This window comes from Suncus etruscus, chromosome 1, assembly GCF_024139225.1.
Source record: "Suncus etruscus isolate mSunEtr1 chromosome 1, mSunEtr1.pri.cur, whole genome shotgun sequence".
Lineage (NCBI taxonomy): Eukaryota > Metazoa > Chordata > Mammalia > Eulipotyphla > Soricidae > Suncus > Suncus etruscus.
In genome coordinates, this window is record NC_064848.1 from 64344559 (window position 1) to 64367549 (window position 22991).

General features: G+C 39.4%; 1 non-coding gene across 1 annotated transcript; it reads right to left on the bottom strand.

Annotated features, from left to right (window-relative positions):
• Window positions 1-22582: 22582 nt before the first annotated feature.
• On the bottom strand, window positions 22583-22715 carry LOC126031029 (small nucleolar RNA SNORA51). Its single transcript, XR_007503222.1, has one exon. It is a non-coding gene; the product is annotated as a small nucleolar RNA SNORA51 (small nucleolar RNA).
• Between the last annotated feature and the right edge of the window lie 276 nt (window positions 22716-22991).

Below are 22991 nucleotides of genomic sequence, written 5' to 3' on the forward strand. Positions count from 1 at the left end.
AAATAAACAAGATTGATAGACCATTGGCAAAACTAACAAAGAAAGAGTGACAGAGAAACTTGATAACTCGTATTAGGAATGAAAAAGGAGAGATCACTACTGATATGGCAGAGATTCAAAGGGTAATCAAAAACTACTTTGAGAAACTCTACGCCACTAAAAATGAGAACCTGGAAGAAATGGATAAATTCTTGGACTCTTATAATCTTCCACGGTTGAAGAAAGAGGATGTAGCATATGTAAAACCCCCATCCCTATTGATGAAATTAAAGCAGTAATCAAATGTCTGCCCAAAAACAATAACCCAGGCCCAGATAGATTCACTAATGAATTCTTTCAAACTTTCCAAGAGGAATACTACCAATCCTGGCAAGACTCTTTCATGAAATTGAACAAACGGAAACACTTCCAAATAGCTTTTATGAAACCAACATCACCTTGATACCTAAACCAGACAGAGATGATACGAAAAAAGAAAATTACAGACGAATATCGCTGATGAATGCAGATGCAAAGATCCTCAACAAAATCCTGGCAAATAGGATTCAATGCCTCATTAAGAAGATCATCCAACACGATCAAGTAGGTTTCATTCCAGGAATGCAAGGATGGTTTAACATCATTAAATCTATCAACATAATACACAACATCAATAACAAGAAAAATAAAAACCACATGATCATATCAATAGATGTAGAGAAAGTATTTGATAAGGTCCAACACCCATTCTTGATCAAAACTTTCAGCAAGATGGGAATGGAACGAACCTTTCTCTATATAGTTAAGGCCATCTACCACAAGCCAGTGGAAAATATTATCCTCAATGGAGAAAAACTAAAAGCATTCCCTCCAAATTCTGGCACAAGACAAGGCTGTCCTCTCTCACCACTCCTATTCAACATAGCACTGGAAGTACTTGCTATAGCGATTAGGCAAGAAAAAGATATCAAGGGAATCCAGATAGGAAAGGAAGAAGTCAAGCTCTCACTGTTTGCAGATGACATGATACCCTACTTAGAAAACCCTAAAGACTCTACCAAAAAGCTTCTAGAAACAATAGACTCATATAGCAAGGTGGCAGGCTACAAAATTAACACACAAAAATCAATGGCCTTCCTATACACCAATAGTAATAAGGATGAAATGGACATTAAGAAAACAACTCCATTCACAATAGTGCCACACAAACTCAAATATCTTGGAATCAACTTGACTAAAAATGTGAAGGACCTATACAAAGAAAACTATAAAACTCTGCTCCAAGAAATAAGAGAGGACACACGGAAATGGAAACACATACCCTGCTCATGGATTGGCAGGATTAACATCATCAAAATGGCAATACTCCCCAAGGCATTATACAGATTTAATGCTATCCCTCTAAAGATACCCGTGACATTCTTCGAAGAAGTGGATCAGGCACTTTTGAAATTAATTTGGAACAATAAACACCCTCGAATAGCTAAAGCAATCATTGGGAAAAAGAGTATGGGAAGAATTACTTTCCCCAACTTTAAACTGTACTACAAAGCAATAGTTATCAAAACAGCATGGTATTGGAATAAGGATAGGCCCTCAGATCAGTGGAATAGGCTTGAATACTTAGAAAATGTTCCCCAGACATACAAACACCTAATTTTTGATAAAGGAGCAGGAAATCCTAAATGGAGCAGGGAAAGCCTCTTCAACAAGTGGTGTTGGCACAATTGGATAGCCACTTGCAAAAAATTGAACTTAGACCCCCAGCTAACATTATATTACAAAGGTAAAATCCAAATGGATTAAAGACCTCGATATCAGCCCCAAAACCAAAAGATATATAGAACAGCACATAGGCAAAACACTCCAGGACATTACAGGCATCTTCAAGGAGGAAACTGCACTCTCCAAGCAAGTGAAAGCAGAGATTAACAGATGGGAATATATTAAGCTGAGAAGCTTTTGCACCTCAAAGGAAATAGTGCCCAGGATACAAAAGCCACCCACTGAGTGGGAGAAACTATTCACCCAATATCCATCAGATAAGGGGCTAATCTCCAAAATATACAAGCCACTGACAGAACTTTACAAGAAAAAAACATCTAATCCCATCAAAAAATGGGGAGAAGAAATTAACAGACACTTTGACAAAGAAGAAATACAAATAGCCAAAAGACACATGAAAAAGTGATTCACATCACTAATCATCAGGGAGATGCAAATCAAAACGACGATGAGATACCACCTCACACCCCAGAGAATGGCACACATCACAAAGAACGAGAATAAACAGTGTTGGCGGGGATGTGGAGAGAAAGGAACTCTTATCCACTGCTGGTGGGAATGCCGTCTAGTCCAACCTTTATGGAAAGCGATATGGAGATTCCTCCAAAAACTGGAAATCGAGCTCCCATATGATCCAGCTATACCACTCCTAGGAATATACCCTAGGAACAAAAAAATACAATACAAAAACCCCTTCCTTACACCTATATTCATTGCAGCACTATTTACCATAGCAAGACTCTGGAAACAACCAAGATCCCCTTCAATAGACGAATGGCTAAAGAAACTGTGGTACATATACATAATAGAATATTATGCAGCTGTCAGGAGAGATGAAGTCATGAAATTTTCCTATACATGGATGTACACGGAATCTATTATGCTGAGTAAATTAAGTCAGAGAGAGAGAGAAAAACGCAGAATTGTCTCACTCATCTATGGGTTTTAAGAAAAATGAAAGACATTCTTGCAATAATAATTTTCAGACACAAAAGAGAAAAGAGCTGCAAGTTCCAGCTCACCTCAGGAAGCTCACCACAAAGAATGATGAGTTTAGTTGGAGAAATAACTACATTTTGAACTGTCCTAATAATGAGAATGTATGAGGGAAATGGAGAGCCTGTTTAGTGTACAGGCGGGGGTCGGGCGGGGAGGAGGGAGACTTGGGACATTGGTGATGGGAATGTTGCACTGGTGATGGGTGGTGTTCTTTACATGACTGAAACCAAACACAATCATGTATGTAGTCAAGGTGTTTAAATAAAAATTAAAAAAAAAAAAAGATTATCCACTACAATCAAGTAGGTTTCATCCCAGTAATGCAAGGATGGTTTAACATCTGTAAATCTATCAACATAATACACATCAACAGCAAGAAAAATAAAAATCACATGATCATATCAATAGATGCAGCGAAAGCATTTAATAAGGTCCAACACCATTCTTTTTTTTTTTTTTTTTTGGTTTTTGGGCCGCACCCGCTGATGCTCAGGGGTTACTCCTGGCTATGTGCTCAGAAGTCGCTCCTGGCTTGGGGGACCATATGGGAAACCGGGGGATCGAACCGCTGTCCATCCAATGCTAGCGCAGGCAAGGCAGGCACCTTACCTCTAGCACCACCGCCCAGCCCCACCAACACCATTCTTGATCAAAACTCTCAGCAAGATGGGAATGGAAGGAACCTTTCTCAATCTAGTTGAAGCCATCTACCACAAGCCAGTGGCAAATATTATCCTCAATGGAGAAAAACTAAAAACCTTCCCTCCAAATTCTGGCACAAGACAAGGCTGTCCTCTCTCAACATGTCCTATGTCCTATTCAACATTGCACTGGAAGTACTTGCTATAGCGATTAGGCAAGAAAAAGATATCAAGAGAATCCAGATAGGGAAGGAAGAAGTCAAGCTCTCACTGTTTGCAGATGACATGATACTCTACTTAGAAAACCCTAAAGACTCTACCAAAATGTTTCTAGAAACAATAGACTCATATAGCAAAGTGGCAGGCTATAAAATTAACACACAAAAATCAATGGCCTTTCTATACACCAATAGTAATAAGGAAGAAATGTACATTAAGAAAACAACCCCTTGGGCCCGGAGAGATAGCACAGTGGTGTTTGCCTTGCAAGCAGCCTATCCAGGACCTAAGGTAGTTGGTTCGAATCCTGGTGTCCCATATGGTCCCCCGTGCCTGTCAGGAGCTATTTCTGAGCAGACAGCCAGGAGTAACCCCTGAGCACCGCCGGGTGTGGCCCAAAAACCAAAGAAAAAAAAAAAAAGAAAACAACCCCATTCACAATAGTGCTACACAAACACAAATATCTTGGAATCAACTTGACTAAAAATGTGAAGGACCTATACAAAGAAAACTATAAAACTCTTCTCCAAGATATAAGAGAGGACACGTGGAAATGAAAACACATACCCTGCTCGTGGATTGGCAGGATTAACATAATCAAAATAGCAATACTCCCCAAGTCATTATACAGATTTAATGTGATCCCTCTAAAAATACCCATGACATTCTTCAAAGAAGTGGATCAGGCACTTTTGAAATTTGTTTGGAACAAAAAACACCCTAGAATAGCTAAAGCAGTCATTGGGTAAAAGAATATGGGAGGAATTACTTTCCCCAACTTTAAATTTTACTACAAAGCAATAGTTATCAAAACAGCATGTTATTGGAATAAGGACAGGCTCTCAGATCTATGGAATAGGCTTGAATACTCAGAAAATGTTCCCCAGACATACAATCATCTAATTTTTGATAAAGGAGCAAGAAATCCTAAATGGAGCAAAGAAAGCCTCTTCAACAAGTGGTGTTGGCACAACTGGCTAGCCACTTGCAAAAAATTGAACTTAGACCCCCAGTTAACATCATGTACAAAGGTAAAATCAAAATGGATGAAAGACCTTAATATCAGATCCAAAACCATAAGATATAAAGAACAACACATAGGCAAAACACGCCAGGACATTGAGACTACAGGCATATTCAAGGAGGAAACTGCACTCTCCCAGCAAGTGAAAGCAGAGATTAACAGATGGGAATATATTAAGCTGAGAAGCCTCTGCACCTCAAAGAAAATAGCGCCCAGGATACAAGAGCCACTCACTGAGTGGGAGAAACTACTCACCCAGTACCCATCAGATAAGGGGCTAATCTCCAAAATATACAAGGCACTGACAGAAATTTACAAGAAAAAACATCATATCCCATCAAAATGGGGAGAAGAAATGGACAGACACTTTGACAAAGAAGAAATACAAATGGCCAAATGACACATGAAAAAGTGGTCCACATCACGAATCATCAGGGAGATGCAAATCAAAACAACTATGAGGTACCACCTCACACCACAGAGAATGGCACACATCACAAAGAATGAGAATAAACAGTGTTGGTGGGGATGTGGAGAGAAAGGAACTCTTATCCACTGCTGGTGGGAATGCCTTCTAGTTCAACCTTTATGGAAAGCGATATGGAGATTCCTCCAAAAACTGGAAATCGAACTCCCATATTATCCAGCTATACCACTCCTAGGAATATACCCTAGGAACAAAAAAATACAATACAAAAACCCCTTCCTTACACCTATATTCATTGCAGCACTATTTACCATAGCAAGATTCTGGAAATAACCAAGATGCCCTTCAACAAACGAATGGCTAAAGAAACTGTGGTACATATACACAATGGAATGTTGTGCAGCTGTCAGGAGAGAGGAAGTCATGAAATTTTCCTATACATGGATGTACACGAAATCTATTATGCTGAGTGAAATACGTGAGAGAGAGAGAGAGAGAGAGAGAGAGAGAGAGAGAGAGAGAGAGGGAGAGAGAGAGAAATGCAGAGTGGTCTCACTCATCTTTGGGTTTTAAGAAAAATGAAAGACATTCTTGCAATAATAATTTTCAGACACAAAAGAGAGGAGGGCTGGAAGTTCCAGCTCACCTCAGGAAGCTCACCACAAAGAGTGATGAGTTTAGTTAGAGAAATAACTACATTTTGAACTGTCCTAATAATGAGAATGTATGAGGGAAAACGAAAGCCTGTCTAGAGTACAGGCGGGGGTTGGGTGGGGAGGAGGGGGATTTGGGATATTGGTGATGGGAACGTTGCACTGGTGATGGGTGGTGTTCTTTATATGACTGAAACCCAAACACAATCATGTATGTAATCAAGGTGTTTAAGTAAAATATAAAAAAAAATAGCATAAAACCCTGGGGCATGTGGTGAACTCAGGTTTGATCCATGATACCCCATGTTGTCCCTGAGAATCATCAGTAGTGATTTCTGAGCACAGCCATGTGTAGCCCAAAAACAAAACAACAAAAACAAAATTTAAAACCAAAACAAAATAAACAACAAAAATCACACAAAAAACATGGTCCAGAGAGGTAGTTTAACAGTTTGAGAGCATGCTTTGCATGTAAGCTATCCAGAATCTCACAGGCCACAGTGACCTCTGGGCACAGACCCAGGACTGTCCTTGAGCACAGTTAGGTGAGACCCCCAAAACCAAAAATAAAAATTTTTGAATAAAAAATCCTACCTTTTCTCACAGTTTTTTATAATCAGTTTGGCTATCTATGTCTTCTTTAAAGAAGTGTATCTATCTCTTCTCAATTTTTGATAAGGTTGTTAGTTTTTATAAGTGCTTTACTTATCTTTGAATATTAACCCTTTGTTAGATGACTGGTGGTGGGCCAATATTCCAGTCTCTGGGGTGTTATTTTACCCTAGTTATCATCTCTTTTGTTGGTACAGAAGATACCTAATTTTATTTTATTTTAGGATTGGACCCACACCCATCTGTGCTCAGGGATCACTCCAGGTGGTGCTTTAAAAGCAAATGATCATGCCAAGGATCAATCTGGGTTAGCTGCATGAATGGCAAGAGCCTTGTCTGCTATATGATCTCCCTTATCCAGTTTTTTAATTTGAGGTAACACCATTTGTTTATTTTTGTTTGATCAAAGACATTGATCATTAAAGATGCCTCTAAATCAGGATCATGAAGGTTTCTGCCTTGCTTTGCTTAAATATAATTTATGGATACAGGTCTGATATCAAGGTCTTTGATCCATTTTGAATTTAATATTGTATAAGGTGTGAATAGGGGTCTGATCCAACAATTTCATTTCTTGACATCTTTTCCAAGGGTCACAAACCACTATTTCAACAATATATTTGTGCCCTTATGTTCACTGAAGCACTTTTTTTTTTTTTTTTTTTGGTTTTTGGGCCACACCCGGCAGTGCTCAGGGGTTACTCCTGGCTGTCTGCTCAGACATAGCTCCTGGCAGGCACGGGGTACCATATGGGACACCAAGATTTGAACCAACCATCTTAGGTCCTGGATCAGCTGCTTGCAAGGCAAACACCGCTGTTCTATCTCTCTGGGCCCTTAGATAATGGCCTTTTTCCACAAACTTTCATGTATTTAGGAAGACAGGAGAGGCTCAGACCCACTTTATTTTTTCTTTGCTTTTGTTTTTTGGGTCACACCCAGTAGTTCTCAGGGGTTACCCCTGGCTCTATGCTCAGAAATCACCCCTGGCAGGCACAGGGGACCATATGGGATGTCAGGATTCGAACTGCAGTCCTTCTGCATAAAAGGCAAACGCCTTACCTCCATGCTTTGTTAATGGCTGAGATCTGAAAACAACCAAGAACAGATGCCTGTTCTTGGCCTCTTGGATAAAGAATCTGTGATATATATATACATACACACACACACACACACACAAAGGAACAATACTCAGAAGGATATTGTACAATATATGATTAAAACTCAATCATGGAGATCTTTGTAACTATGAAAAAAACTGTATTACAAAACCTTGTAAATGATGGTGTTTAAATAAAGTAATTTTTTTAAAAGAAGATTAAATCAGGGCCAGAGAGAAAGCATGGAGGTAAGGTGTTTGCCTTTCATGCAGAAGGTCATTGGTTCGAATCCCAGCATCCCATATGGCCTCATGAGCCTGCCAGGAGCTATTTCTGAGAGTGGATCCAGGAATAACCCCTGAGTGCTGCTGGGTGTGACCCAAAAACCAAAAATAAAATAAAATAAAAATTAAAAAATTAAATCTTGCAATTTGCTACTATATGGATATAACTGAAGGAGTTCATGCTGAGTGAAGTCAGTCACAAGGAGAGATAGAGACACAGAATGATCTCCCTCATGTGTGATCTCACTCATATAAAAAAAAGAAAATATAGTAAGGGATCAAAACGTGACCAAAGGCAACAGAACCTGAGAGTTGGTCTACAGAAATGTGCTTACCTTGGAGGAGAAGTGTAGGAATTGTCCTTGGGCATTGGTGGAGGTAAATGTGGTATTGGAACATTGTATGCATCAATTCTATCTTTCACAGTATTATAAATCAGTGTCTTAATTTAAAAATTGCAACATAAATTACATCAGAAAATAAGTGCTTTGAAAACAGGAAAGCATAAAAAGTAAAGAAGATGGCAAATATAGAAATATTAAGCAAGTGTTTTATAAGTTGACATAGAATTGTGAGTGTAGAGCTCATTGAGAAGGTGTCATTTAAGCAAATTCTTAAAGAAAATGAGTTGACTGTGCTGATATATGGTGGACAAATATTCCAAAAGGGACAAAAAGTGTTATGCTTGTTATGGACGAGAGTGACATATTTGGCATTTTTGATAAATATTTGCAAAATGATCATTCTAAGCAAAAGAGAGGGGTAGGTATAAAAAAGGCAATGGAGTGGCCAGATTCTTAGTGCAGTGGGTAGGGTGATTGCCTTGCACACAACCAATTTAGGCTCAATCCCTGGCATCCTATATGGCCCCATGAGTACTTCTAAAAGTAATTTCTGAATACAAAACCAGGAGTAACTACTGGGCTTTACCAGGTATAACTAAAAACCAAAAACAAACTGGCAATGGAATGTGATAAGTACAGCTTAAAGGATCAGTAAAAGAAGTTGTCTTTTATTCAAATAAATGTGGAGCTAGTACAGGTATTTAAGCAGAGAAGCATTATGTGAATGAACTATAGTTCATTCTAAGAGAATAGACTCACTCTAAGAGACTAGACTAGAACCAGGGAGAGTCTAAAAAATGCTATAGCAGATCTTAACTCTATGTCTGCCCAAGCAGCTATCACCATAGACTCATCTAAGTCTTGAAAGAGAGGCATGAAACTAGCAGCAAAAACTCATGGACATCCCAGCCACTCAAATGATCACACTGTAGCCTCTCAGAAGAGAGATATCTGAGACAGGTCCCTTGCCCTGTTGAAGTCCTGGCAGCAGCACACACAAATCTACCATACAAACTGCTGAAATATCAGTGACCCAGCTTCACTGGTTTTTCACTATTCACTTCAGAGACTCCAACCACCAAAAAATTTCAGGCATGCTGGTTTTGAAGTTGACATTTCCAGTGACTTAGCCAGGGTAGCTGCATTCCCCAGTGCCTCTGTACTTCCACAAGTCACAACAACCACACCTACAAACCAACACTGTTGCCATCTGATCTTATTGGCCTCGCTCCACAGATCTTTAAAGTCCTGGACCATGCAGCCACTTATGTGAGCATCCAATACCCTCATAATTTTAGTACTGACTTCCCAGCAGGAAAACACTAAATATGATGTAAAATTACCATATAGACAACCACATAAACTCAACAAACAAAACCAACAACAAAATGCTCACTAGCAATAAACTGTTTATTATAATGAACCTTATAATAATATATAATAAAATTATAATAAACTTTCAGACAATGACACAACGACCCCATTTCAAGATATGATATGATGGGCCAGAGCGGTGGCACGCCTTACGTGTGCTAGCCTAGGACGGACCGCGGTTCAATCCCCCCAGCATCCCATATAGCCCCCCAAGCCAGGAGCGATTTCTGAGCACATATTCAGGAGTAACCCCTGAGCGTCACCAGGTATGGCCCCAAAACCAAAAAAAATAAAAATAAAATGATATGACAATTTTTGCAAGTTTTTTTAAATGAAGCTTTTTCATTACCACTTAGTTGTGCCAAGCAAAAAATTAAGTAAATTATTCTTATCTGCCAAGGGTCAGACTTTGGGGAGGTTAGAAAACTGGTGGCATGTGGAGGGAATATTACACTGATGGTGGAACTGGTGTTAGAACATTGAATACCAGAAATAACTGTGTTATGAATAACTCTGTAAACCACAGTATTTAAAGTGAAGAAACTTATGGTAATTAGAAAAAAAAGAGACAAAAGCAATCATTACAGTGAGAAGCATAGGTAACATGGGCCAGTCAAGAATAATGGAAATGATTATGATATGGATCAAATTATAAAGTCTGACTTGAGCATGTGATTTAACATTAACATCTGAACATTAGCTATATATCAATAAAAAGAAATTATGGAAATTCTGGAGCACCTATACTCATAAATTGGTGGAACTGAAGGTTAGATTATAGGCCAGAGTTATAGAAGAGAGTAGGGCACTTGTGTTGTGTGTGACCTACCTAAGTTCAATCTTGGCACCTCATATAGTCTCTCAAGCATACTCAGAGCAATCCCGGAGTGCAGAGCCATGACTAAGCCCTAAGTACTGCCCAGTGTAGCCTCAAAACAAAAACGAACCAACATACTATGGCATATGATTCAAAGTAAGTAATGAGGTATGAAAGTGAAAAGTCCCAATAAAAGAACTTCTAAAACTTGGGGCTGGAGTGATAGTAGTTAAGGCACTTGTCTTGGCATGCAGTAGAGTTGTTTTATTCCCAGCATCCTATATGGTTCCCTAAGCATTGAGAAAGAAAGAAAGGAAGGAAGGAAGGAAGGAAGGAAGGAAGGAAGGAAGGAAGGAAGGAAGGAAGGAAGGAAGGAAGGAAGGAAGGAAGGAAGGAAGGAAGGAAGGAAGGAAGGAAGGAAGGAAGGAAGGAAGGAAGGAAGGGAGAAAGAGAAAGAGAGAAAGAGAAAGAAAGAGAGAAAGGAGCTGTAGCCAGCATGGGGTTGGGGGAGACCCCATGTGGAAGGCCTTCTCCCTAACTTGGGTGCACTGGGAGCCTTGATAGGCCCTCAGCCTTCCCCTCTTCTGCCCCCGGCTCCAGGCCTTCTGGGGTGGCAGCTCAGGCGGCCAGACAAGGTGGGTGTCGGGGGTCCCTCCTGGATGGGGGTCCCACGCTTTCCCCGTCCTTCCCTCAGCTCTAGGGTGGGAAAGGCACAGGGTGTAGGGCGGGCAGATCCTGGCTTCCGGCTCTCTCTCGATCTTCTCTTGCGCTGGAGGCTAGCTCTAGTCGGCATGGGGTTGAGGGAGACCCCATGTGGAAGGCCTTCTCCCTAACTTGGGTGTGCTGGGAAGGCTGGGAGCCTCTTCTGTCCCCGGCCTCCAGGCCTTCTGGGGTGGCAGCCCAGGTGGCCGGAAATGGTTGGTCCTAACTTGGGGTGTGCTGAGATTTGCTCGGTTGCGCTAAGTTTGTCACTGGCAATTTCTGACCACTCTGCATATGGAAAACTGCATGTATTAAGAGTATTCCTTATCTTTATGTTATGTTTTGCGTATCCAGAATGTCCATTTTGTATTCTGCCCTTGCCCACACCCCTACAAAGCTCATTTTTACTCCTTAACTCTCTCACCCCCCCAAACATCACTAACCCACATTACTCTTTTTAACTTCAGTATTGCACAATCCTAATCACAGACCAAAGCCATGCATTGTGTGTAACAACCCCAAACTGTTTCAAAAGACATAAAATGGACACATATTTCTTTAAAATATTTTGTGTTTTTTCTCTGACAACTATAAGTCTTACTAAATATTCTCTTACACAGTGACAATTCTAACCACTTTTTATCTTCTCTTTATGAGCTGTTCAACAAGGAATTTTGGTGAAAGAGTTCCCCAGTTTAATGCTTATGATTGAACCATGTCATGGGGATTGTTGGACTTGTTCTTATGGCCCCCATATGCACCAATAATGCCACGTGGCATTGCTCCTTTTTTGAATAAGCACATTAAAATAGGAAAATACTATACATACAAATAAGATCCTATCTAATAGAGATTGGAATACACAAATCTTGTAGTGCAAAGGGACCTTACACCCTGAACATTGACATAATGATCTGGCACAGGCCTCAGAAGAAAGGGCATTTTCCATTCACCCCTGAACCAGGAAAGCCATCCATGAAATATCCAGGTTTGTCTATGACATCACCTGAAAGCAATCCTCTACCACGGAAGACCCTACCACTGCTCAGACTTCCCTTAACACTGAGAAGACTTAACAAAAACAACGACCTGCATACAGGACAGGGCTTCCTGCATTGCCCTTTAATGGTGAGGTGAAACGAGAGGACGCTCCACATCCTGACTTCAATGAAGGATATGCAGATTCCAGGATCTTTAATACAGAAGCATGATACCAACAACAGAGACTGTATGAAAAGTGTGTTGGCACTACAGACAATGTCTTGGATTGGACGATCTAATATGCCTGGAGCCTAGAGTTGGTCTTATGCCAGGAAACTTCAGGGTAGGGTCTCTTTGTATTTAGGCCAAGGTTATTCCTTTCCATGCCCCTCATATTTTGGTGGGCCTATGCAAACAACAATTGCCACTCCAACACCGTTTTTACTGTGCTCCTTTGACTCTAATCCTTAAAAAAAAAAAAAACCACTTAAAATTTGAGGTTAACTTAAGCTAATATGCATGTACATGGAAATGTAAAAAATAGTATGCCTCTAATGTTTAAGGAGTTACCTAAGTTTTATGGCTTTAGATTGCCTTGTATGCTGTTAAGAAATATTATACTGTGTTACAATCTGGGGACTTGAGGGACAAAGTGATTGTACATGGATTCTGTTTTATTTATCTTATTGTTTGTTGGCTGAAAGTTCAAAGTTAAGATATCAGCAAGGGGACTACTTCTGAGAATTATGTTATGGATGATTGTCCTTCCACTGTAACTTTACCTTGTCCTCTTTCTTTGCATCTTTGTTCTCATAATTAAAAATAAAAAATTAAAAAAAAGAAAGAGAAAGAAAGTCAAAAGAAAGGAGAAAAGAAAAAATAAAAAGAAAGAAGGAAAACCAGTAAACCATCAACTTATTCATTTATTAATTTATGAAATAAGAACTTATACTTTGCTAACAGTACAAGTTTAAAAGTGTTAAAGTTCCTTTGAGACAGCCCCTTAGATGAAACTGAGGCTTTTATACTTCTCTGAATTACAAAGAGATTTGGGGTTAGCTAGAAATACCTAATAACAATGATCATAGGAAGCTGGAGTAATAGAGAGAACATGCCTGTGAGTATCTGCATTTTACTATATTATACTTCTTTTTTTAAATCTATACAGAATCAGAGTACCTAAAAAGAACTTTCACTTAAGAGAAAATTAGAGTAGAGAATGATGCATGATAAAAGCAATCAGGGTTTATATCTCTCTATCCTGACTATCTTCAAGATGTTTATATTCTACTATTTACTATACTAGAAGGAAAATTCAAATAATTCTTTCTATGAAATTGGAAGCCAATTAGAACTCAGAGCTGCAGATTATAGATTGAGATTTATTTTAGCTATTAGAATAATACAGTATCATACCACTTCTGCTCAATGAACACAATGGAGAAAAAAGTTTTCAAATTAATTTTTAAGATATCTGTGGGGCCGGAGGCAGGGCGTTTGCCTTTCATGCAGAAGGATGGTGGTTCGAATCCCGGCATCCCATATGGTCCCCTGAGCCAGCTGGGGGCGATTTCTGAGCGTAGAGCCAGGAGTAACCTCTGAGTGCTGCCGGGTGTGACCCAAACCCCCCCCCCCAAAAAAAAGATATCCTTCAGAGATTCTTTTTTTTTTTTTTTTTTTTTGGGCCACACCCTGTGACGCTCAGGGGTTACTCCTGGCTATGTGCTCAGAAGTTGCTCCTGGCTTCTTGGGGGACCATATGGGACGCCGGGGGATCGAACCACGGTCCGTCCTAGGCTAGCGCAGGCAAGGCAGGCACCTTACCTCCAGTGCCACCGCCCGGCCCCCCTTCAGAGATTCTTATATAATGCTATCCTCTGAAATTAGTGTGGCAGAAAATGTTTTTCTGTATATGTATATGTAGCACCTATGTCTTTATAACTATCTATGATTAGATGAGAGAGCATAACAGCTATAAAGAAGAATGAGACATCATTAAAAACTTGTCCTAGGGGCCAGAGAGATTGATAGTACAAAGGATAAACCACTTCCCTTGCAGTTTGATCCCTGGCACCACAAGGAGTGACCCTTGAGCACAGAGTCAGGAGTAACTTCTGAGAATCTGAGGTGTGGCTCAAACCACACCTCCTCAAAAAGATTTTCTGGGGTGATAGTATATATAAGCCAGAGAAAATAGTGACTCAGAGGCAATGCTGTCAGAACTCTGACCTCAGAGATGGCTAAGTATATGTCTGGAGATAGAAACTCTGGCCTCAATAACTTCTGCGTGTCTCTCCAGGCCCATACTCCACCCATCCAGTCCTTTGATCTCAGAGGCTGACTTTGTGGGTTTAGCCTATTGAAATTTACCTTCAGGTTTTAAGTAGTATTTAGTGAACTGCACCAAGTGCTGAAGCATAGTGAATAGTCACATCATATTAAATATATATTCAAACAAACATCTATTATATATTTATGTTTTATGTATATATCTTGACAACCTTTCCTAACCTTCTGAACTTTTGTGTACTCCAATAATTTCTGATATTATTTTAATTATATTTTGTACAGTTTAGTTGTTTTTGCAAAAATACCAATGCAAATAAACTTAACTCACTAGAAAGTGTCCTATTAAAAACCAAAAAATTAAAAAATATATATAATTGTGGATGGGGGAATACGATAGGGAACACTACAATAATTGTGGAGGAAAGTGTTCCAACAGAGGAAGGGGATGCTAAAAGGCAGTAAAGTGTTATGCATGAAACCCTCTCAGTAACTGTAGTGTAAACCATAGCATTAAAAGTTAGTCAAAAGTTATTTTTAAAATGCATGGGGACAGCGTGGTGGCGCTAGAGGTAAGGTGTCATCTGCCTTGCTAGCGCTAGCCTAGGACGAACTGCGGTTCGATCCCCCGGCGTCCCATATGGTCCCCCAAGCCAGGAACGACTTCTGAGCACATAGCCAGGAGTAACCCCTGAGCGTCACTGGGTGTGGCCCAAAATCCAAAAAAAAAAAAAAAAATGTGCCTTTCTTAGTGGCATGCCAATGAGGGAAGCAGAGGGCACTGGCAAAGGGAAGTAAACACTGGTGAAGTAATTGATGTTGAAATATTGTATGCCTAAAAGCCATTCATGAATAACCTTGTAATCTATAGTGACTGAGTAATTTTTTAATAAATTAAAATAACACCAATAAAATTAAAATACAAATCCCTTATAATAAAATATAACAGCTATCAGAATATAACTCCTATCTACCTCCCTTATCACGTCTTGTTCCATTCTCCCATTTGCTCATGAGTCATCAACCACACCACAAATACTCCTTTTTTTTGTTTTTTGTTTTTTGTTTTTTGGGCCACACCCTGTGACGCTCAGGGGTTACTCCTGGCTATGCGCTCAGAAGTTGCTCCTGGCTTCTTGGGGGACCATATGGGACGCCGGGGGATCGAACCGCGGTCCGTCCTAGGCTAGCGCAGGCAAAGCAGGCACCTTACCTCCAGCGCCACCGCCCGGCCCCGCACAAATACTCTTAACTACTCTCCTTGAGGATCTTTTGGCATGCTTTATTCCCCCTAATATTTATTTTGTTTGTTTTGGGGGGTCACACCCCATGGTACTCCTAGCAGGCACTGGGGACCATATGAAATGTTGATATTTGAACCACCGTCCATCCTGAATCAGCTGCAAGGCAAACTCCCTACCCTGTGCTATCTCTCCACCCCCGCACCCGATATTTCTGATCCTGACTTTTTCAGTTACATGGATTTAATTGACATTAAATTAATTATTAACATTTTATGTTTTGAAAAAAATGCTTCTATAAAAAATAGCCTACTGAGGGATTGGTAAAAAATAAAAGGAAAGAAAACCAAAACAACTATAATCTAATTTCAGAAAGGGTTCTGTGTCCAAAAGGGTGCAAGCCCAAGTATAGCTCTGGCCCTATGAAGAAGGACTATTAGATAAAGTCTCAGGCCTGTCTAAAGGAATTGAATGAAGTTCTGACCTAGGGAAAGTACCAAGGCTGCTGAAAGCAAGGTGGAAGGTCAGCTTTGCAATCTACACTGAGGCAGCTGACCAGGCACATTCTTTTCTGGCTCCAGATTTAGTTTATTATGATCCAACCCTTGTTAACACTTTCTATTTTACTGACTCCCCTTCTAGTAAATATAGGAATATAGGATTGGGGTGCTGGATGTTTTATGCTTTTTTCCACCGGTGATAACCCTCTCCACTTACCAGGGTACAGTTCGACACCTTGAAATCTCTCAAATAGCAGCTAGTCACGCCACCTTGGGGTTTCTTTGTTAATAGGAGTGTGCTCTTTCTCTATTCTATTTGGATATTGTTATTTTATCCCTTGTATATAATTTTGTTCATAAGGATTTCCAGTCAGTTCCTATATTAATTAATCCAATTCTTTTTATTTTCTTTTTGGCACCCCAGATGGGATGCAATGATTAATCCAATTTTTAGTGTAGATTTCCTGTGATGTGGGAGGATATGAACACAAGTTCATATTTTCATAGTTTTTGGCCCTCTCCTCTTGACTGCTGGACCATGTGTAGACCTCTCACTGAGTACAAGAGCAGAGAAAATTACCCACTGTAGGAAGTTCTATCTCATTCCATGGTTCCCATGTCTTTCCCTTTACTCCAACTTTACTCTGGAAAAATAAGAAAAAGTCTTATGGAGAGTAACAGTTCAAAACCATGAGTTAGAGACACCAATAAAGTTTCAAAGCCTTCAGTTGAGTACAATGTTTGGTTCACTGTACCAATAAATGTTTCTGGGATATAGTTTTCTGGGAGATGTGAGAATGGAGGGGATGATGTGCAAGATTTTTCTCTCTGTGTAATATCTGGGCCCCCAGCCACCTCACAGGAATCAAACAGGCATTATGATGATTTAGGTATGACATCTCTAAAGAGTATAAGGGTAGGATCTTGTGTAGCTAGCTTTATACTAGCTCCATTTCTATAGACTTTTCCTATGGGTCTCTTGTTTTTCTCTATTCCGAATTTCATTAGTCTTACAATCTGGGTTACTGGCTTTGTCTTTACTAACTCTGCTAATTCAGTTTTTTCCTCCTTCTATCTGTTTCACAGCTACTGATTTTTTGCTAGTTTCAAGAAATTTGTTAATGATAAGGTTGTGTCAAATTGACTAAGTCTGTTATCTGGCCTCTCCAACTTTTCCTACTTCTCTATTCATGTTTTATATTAGCTTTGTGGGGGAGGTGGTACTATCTAATGGTGAGTATATTATTAGTCAAAAGATCCAAAGTTCTTACAGATTGGGAAGTGGTGATTAGGGCGGCACTGAGTAGTTAACTCAAAGAAAATAATTATGGTCTCATGCTGCTAACAGAAGGACCATGAATAATCTAAAACAGTAATGTGGTCCCATAAATTAACTTAAAATGTTAGTTTCATTTTGGGGAGAGGAGGGTTTGGGCCACACACTGCAGCACTCAGGGGTTACTCCTGGCTCTGTGCTCAGAATTTACTCCTGGCAGGCTTGGAGGACCATAGGGAATACCAGGAATCAAACCCAAGTCCATCCTGAATTGGCCACCTGCAAATCAAACATCCTACCACTGTGCTATTGCTTTGGCCTCCAAAATGTTTATTTCTTATAAACTAGTACCATAACAGCCAATAATGAGTCCCCACAAAATTGACTTCATTATGACCTGTGACCAAATTTACCTGCTGATGAATATATGTTAAAATTAGAAGTGAAAATGATTGCAGGTATGTATTAGTAAATATCAAGAAAATTAGGGGCCAGAGAGATAGCATGGAGGTAAGGTGTTTGCCTTGCATGCAGAAGGTTGATGGTTCGAATCCTGGCATCCCATATGCCCCCCCCAAGCCTGCCAGGAACGATTTTTGAGCATAGAGCCAGGAGTGGCCCCTGAGCACTGCCGGGTGTGACTGACCCCTCTCCCAAAAAAAAAAAAAAAATCAAAAAAGAGAAAGTTAGTCTTTGGAGTCTCATTTCTATAACATTCCTCACCAGCTATTTTAAATGCAAATTCCAAGAATTATTCTGAAAGAAAGGAACCATAAAATCTTCCAAGTTGTACAGCATCTACTAAAACTAAAGTTTCAAAAAAAAAAAAAGGAATCTTCCCTTTCCTAGTTATCCAAAATCTGGTCAAGAAAAATAAAAAAGAATAACTATCCAATTGCTGCAGATATGGCAATTTTCAAACATTTTATAGAACATCACATATGATTAAGACTTACTGGTCATTCAGCTTGAAAATAAAATCTCTACCAGGACAAATGGAATATTTTCAAGAGTGTGTACTTCTAAATATAAAATATCTCTGCATGAATGTGGGATGAATCCAACCCATAAATCAAGCAAGAGAAGAGTGAGTGCCATGATGTGAATGAGATTGTATAATGCAAATATTGCATGAAGTGGAAGTATCTGGAGGAAAAGGAGGAACACAGAATCTGTGGTCAACACCAGAAACCAAATACTTAACTCAATCTTCTCTCTTTCCTTATTTCTTATGATGACCAATCCAGAGATACTCTAGGAAACAAGCTCTTCTAACTTGTTTTAAAATGTGTTCTGTGGGTACGAATGAGAAAATATGGAGAAAAATGGAGAAAAAGATGTTTCTCAAATGACATTACTTATATATTCAGAAGTTTTATGGATATTTTATTTGAGAATGTACTTCTTATGAGAAAGTCTGAAAGTCAGTAACTGTCAAAGGAATGTGATTTCTCCCTTGCAGTGAGTAATCCAAGCTGACAAATCAATTACAAAAGAGATGGGACAGCATGTTAAAAGTTCAGGAAATCCCTAAATCAATATCTGAGAAAATCTTTTTGCTGTCAGGGCTTGAAATTAAAAGAATCCATGAAGTAGACAGGGCTTTAGAGTGGAGCTATGACTCAAGGCGTCATGGCTAGTTAACAGTAACTCATATGAGCTTTTCTTGTGTTTCATTCACTTTCTCCCGACCTTATTGAACTTTTTTTTTTTTTTTTTTGGTTTTTGGGTCACACCTGGCAGCACTCAGGGGTTACTCCTGGCTCTATGGTCAGAAATCACTCCTGGCAGGCTCAAGGGACCATATTGGATGCCGGGGTTTGAACCACACGGTCTGCATGCAAGGCAAATGCCTTACCTCCATACTATCTCTCAGGCCCCCTTATTGAACTTTCTAAAGCAAATCTTCATCAATTCATCAGTCAGTACTTTGTTGCTTTTATAAAATGTAAGAATTCTGGGCCCAGAGAAATAGCACAGAGGTTAAGATGCTTGCCTTGAATGTGAAAGACCCCATTTAATTTCCAGCACCACACATGATCCTACAAGTACCACCAGAAATAATTCCTTAGCACTGCTGGGTGTGCTCAAAACTAATTTATAATCAAAATAAAATTTAAGGACTCGCCAACCTAATGCTTTTTAAATTAATGACCATGTAATGTATATTGCAATGCTTTAATATATGTATATATATGTAATATATCTGTATCAAAACTATACATGTATATATATTTTGAGATGATTATCACAATTATTTTAGTTAACACTACATCACCTCCCATAATTACTAGGCATTAACTAATCAGGAAATACCTTCCAAATTTTGTTGGAAAGTTATTTTTATCTTGACCATAAAAACATATGGCTGGGGCTGGGCGGTGGCGCTAGAGGTAAGGTACCTGCCTTACCTGCGCTAGCCTTGGACGGACCGCGGTTCGATCCCCCGGCATCCCATATGGTCCCCCAAGCCAGGAGCGACGTCTGAGCACATAGCCAGGAGTAACCCCTGAGTGTCACCGGGTGTGGCCCAAAAACCAAAAACAAAACAAAACAAAACAAAACATAAGGCTGCTCTTATATGCACAGATGATCTTTAAATTAACCACAGATATATCCTTTCTCAGGAAATCAAGGAGAATTTTTTTTTTTTTTTACCAAATTAGAGACTATCCCCAAAAAGGAAAAGATAAAGGATGTAGGAAACTGGGAATCCAAGATGACAGAGAAACCAAGGGATCACTTAGGATTGTGGCAAAGTAAAATCTAAGATTATGAGTATATCCCTTTTTATAGCTCTTTTAGATGTGATGTTTGATTTTGTAATTTGAGAAATTTTTATTTCTTGCTGTAGGGCTGTTGCTAAATATATTTTTTATTTTAAGAAAATATCTTTTCTTAATCCCATAGATAAGGATTATTTTTGTTTGTTGTAAGTTTTTTGTTGTGCTTGTTGGGGCCATACCTAGATGTGTTCAGGGCTTACTCCTGGTGCTGCACTCAGGAATGCTGCACTCATCCTTGCAAGCATCAGAGGAGCACATGGTGTGGCTGAGGACTGAACTCCAGATGACCCTGTGCAAGGCAAGAGCCCTACTTGCTGTCCTATCTCGCTAGCCTTGTTTTCAGATATTTATTTTTATTTCTCCTTTGATTTATTCATTGATCCAATAGCTTTCTGATAGCAAAATTTTTACTTTCCACATACATTTTTCCATTTTTTGGTGGTTGATTTTTATTTTTATGCCAATGTGATCAGATACTACATATGACTTCAATCTCCATAAATTACCCATTGTTTTATGTATCATCATGTAAATCTGGGAATGCATCTAATGCAGCTTTATGGAAAACAATATGCAGATTCCTCAAAAAACTGCAAACTGAGTTCCTATATGATCCAACTATATCACTCCTAGGGATATACCTGAGGAACACAAAAACACACCTATATTCATTGCAGCACTATTTACAATAGCTAGACTTGGGAAACACCCACAATGACCTTCAACAGATATATGGCTAAAGAAACTGTGGTACATATACACGATGGAGTATTATGCAGCCATCAGGAGAGATGAAAAAAGTCATGAAATTTTCCTATATTATGGATGGACATAGATACTATAATGCTGAGTGAAATAAATCAGAGAGATAGACACAGAATAGTCTCACTCATCTATGTATTTTAAGAAAAATAAGGCACTATTGTAATAATGCCCAGAGACAATAGAGATGAGGGCTGGAAGGACAGGCTCATGATATTAAGCTCACCACAAAGAGTAGTGAAGTAGAATGCCTGTCTTGAATACAGGCAGGGATGGGGAAAGAGGCAGATGGGGGGCATTGGTGGTGGAATGTTGCACTGGTGAAGTGGGGGTTTTCTTTTTTTATAACTGAAACTCAACTACAAACATATTGTAATCATGGTGCATAAAGGTATTTTAAAAATAAAATTTAAAAAATTTAGAAAATCATGCAAATCTCTCCTTGATAATATATTATGTGCACTGAGAAAAATATGTATTCAGTCTTTCTCAGGGCATTAAATGTTCCCTAAATATCTATTTAGCCCATATGATCATTTAGCCTAATTACTATTTAGCCCAATTACTTGTTGAAGGCTGTTATTGTCTTGCTAATTTTCTTCTCCATGGTTACAAGTGGTGTGATGATGTAATTGGGTGTTGAAATTAATCCACTATTACTGAATATTGCTGTCAATGCTCTCTTGGGAGGTGGGGGCTAATTGTGCTCAAGGCTTACTCATAACTTTGTACTTAGAGATCATTCTTGTCAGGCTTGAGATTATGTTGGAGATCAAGTCTGGATGGCTGCATGCAAGACAAGTGTCTTATCTGCTGTACTTATGCTCATGCCTTAGTCTTTCCTCTTTTTGATCTACTAATAATTACTTTATATATCTCGATTCTCCTTTATTTGATATATATTATGTCTTCTTAATTGATATCTTGATCATTATATATGTTTACCTTGCTTATTTATTTATTTTTTGGGGGGTTTGGGGCCACATCCATTTGATGCTCATGGTAACTCCTGGCTAAGCGTTCAGGAATTGCCCCTGGCTTGGGGGGAGCATATGGGACCCCGGGGAATCGAACCTCGGTCCTTCCTTGGCTAGCGCTTGCAAGGCAGACACCTTACCTCTAGTGCCACCTCGCTGGCCCCAGTTCCTCAACTTTTTGTATGACTCTCTGCATCTCCTTCAGAGCACACAGAACATCCCTTTCATTAGCTTCTTACTTTTTGGCTGGAAGTCTATTTTATCTGATGCAAGTAACAGCTGCCACTACTTTTTTTTTTTAATCACCATTTGCTTGTGGAATTGTTTTCCAATCCTTTACTTTGAGATTGTGCATCTTTGGAGTTAAATTGTGTCTCCAGGAGACAGTAAAAAGCGGTTCTTATTTTTCAACTTTTTTATTTACTTTTCCTCTTTCCTTTATTGTTCTGTGATGAATGGGGCTCTCACAACCCCCATGGTATTTGCACATTTGACTGCTGTATATACTGAGAATTGCACATTTTAGCTATGGTGCTTTTACATACCTTGTTGTGATGTGCCAGAGATAATATTCTTTGTTGTGTTGCTCAGGATTTTGGATAGTAGTGCCACCAGGTTTCTCTGAGTATTTATAGTTGTGACAGAGATTTATCTTTCAACCTATTTCTGAAAGTAAGAGCTCTGCTAATAAGCCAAATCTCTAGGCCTTAAGATTTGGTTTTGGTTTGCTTGGGTTTGTGGGTCTTAATTTGAATGCTCATGTTACTGAGCTCAGGGGTCAGACATTGAATATCCCTGATGCTGACTTTATTTTTTTGTCCCCCAATTCACAATACAGTCCAGGCAAAGAGCCTGGGTTGAGGTGTATATGGGGTGCATTTACTGTACCTCCTCTTTCTATACAGTCAGTGTAAAGAACACAGCCTGTGGTAAGAACTGGGAGGCCTTATCTTTTCTTTTCTTTGTTTGATTTACACACACACACACACACACACACACACACACACACACACACACACACACATTCTTCACCAGTGCAACATTCCCATGACCAATATCCCAAGTGTCCTTCCTCCCCACCCCACACCGGCCTGTACTCTAGATAGGCTTTCTACTTCCTTCATTCAGTCACATTTTGTTATGATAGTTCTCAGTGTAATTTTTCTGTGACTGCACTAAACAATCCCTGTGGTGAGCTTCATGTCAGGAGCTGGACCCTTCA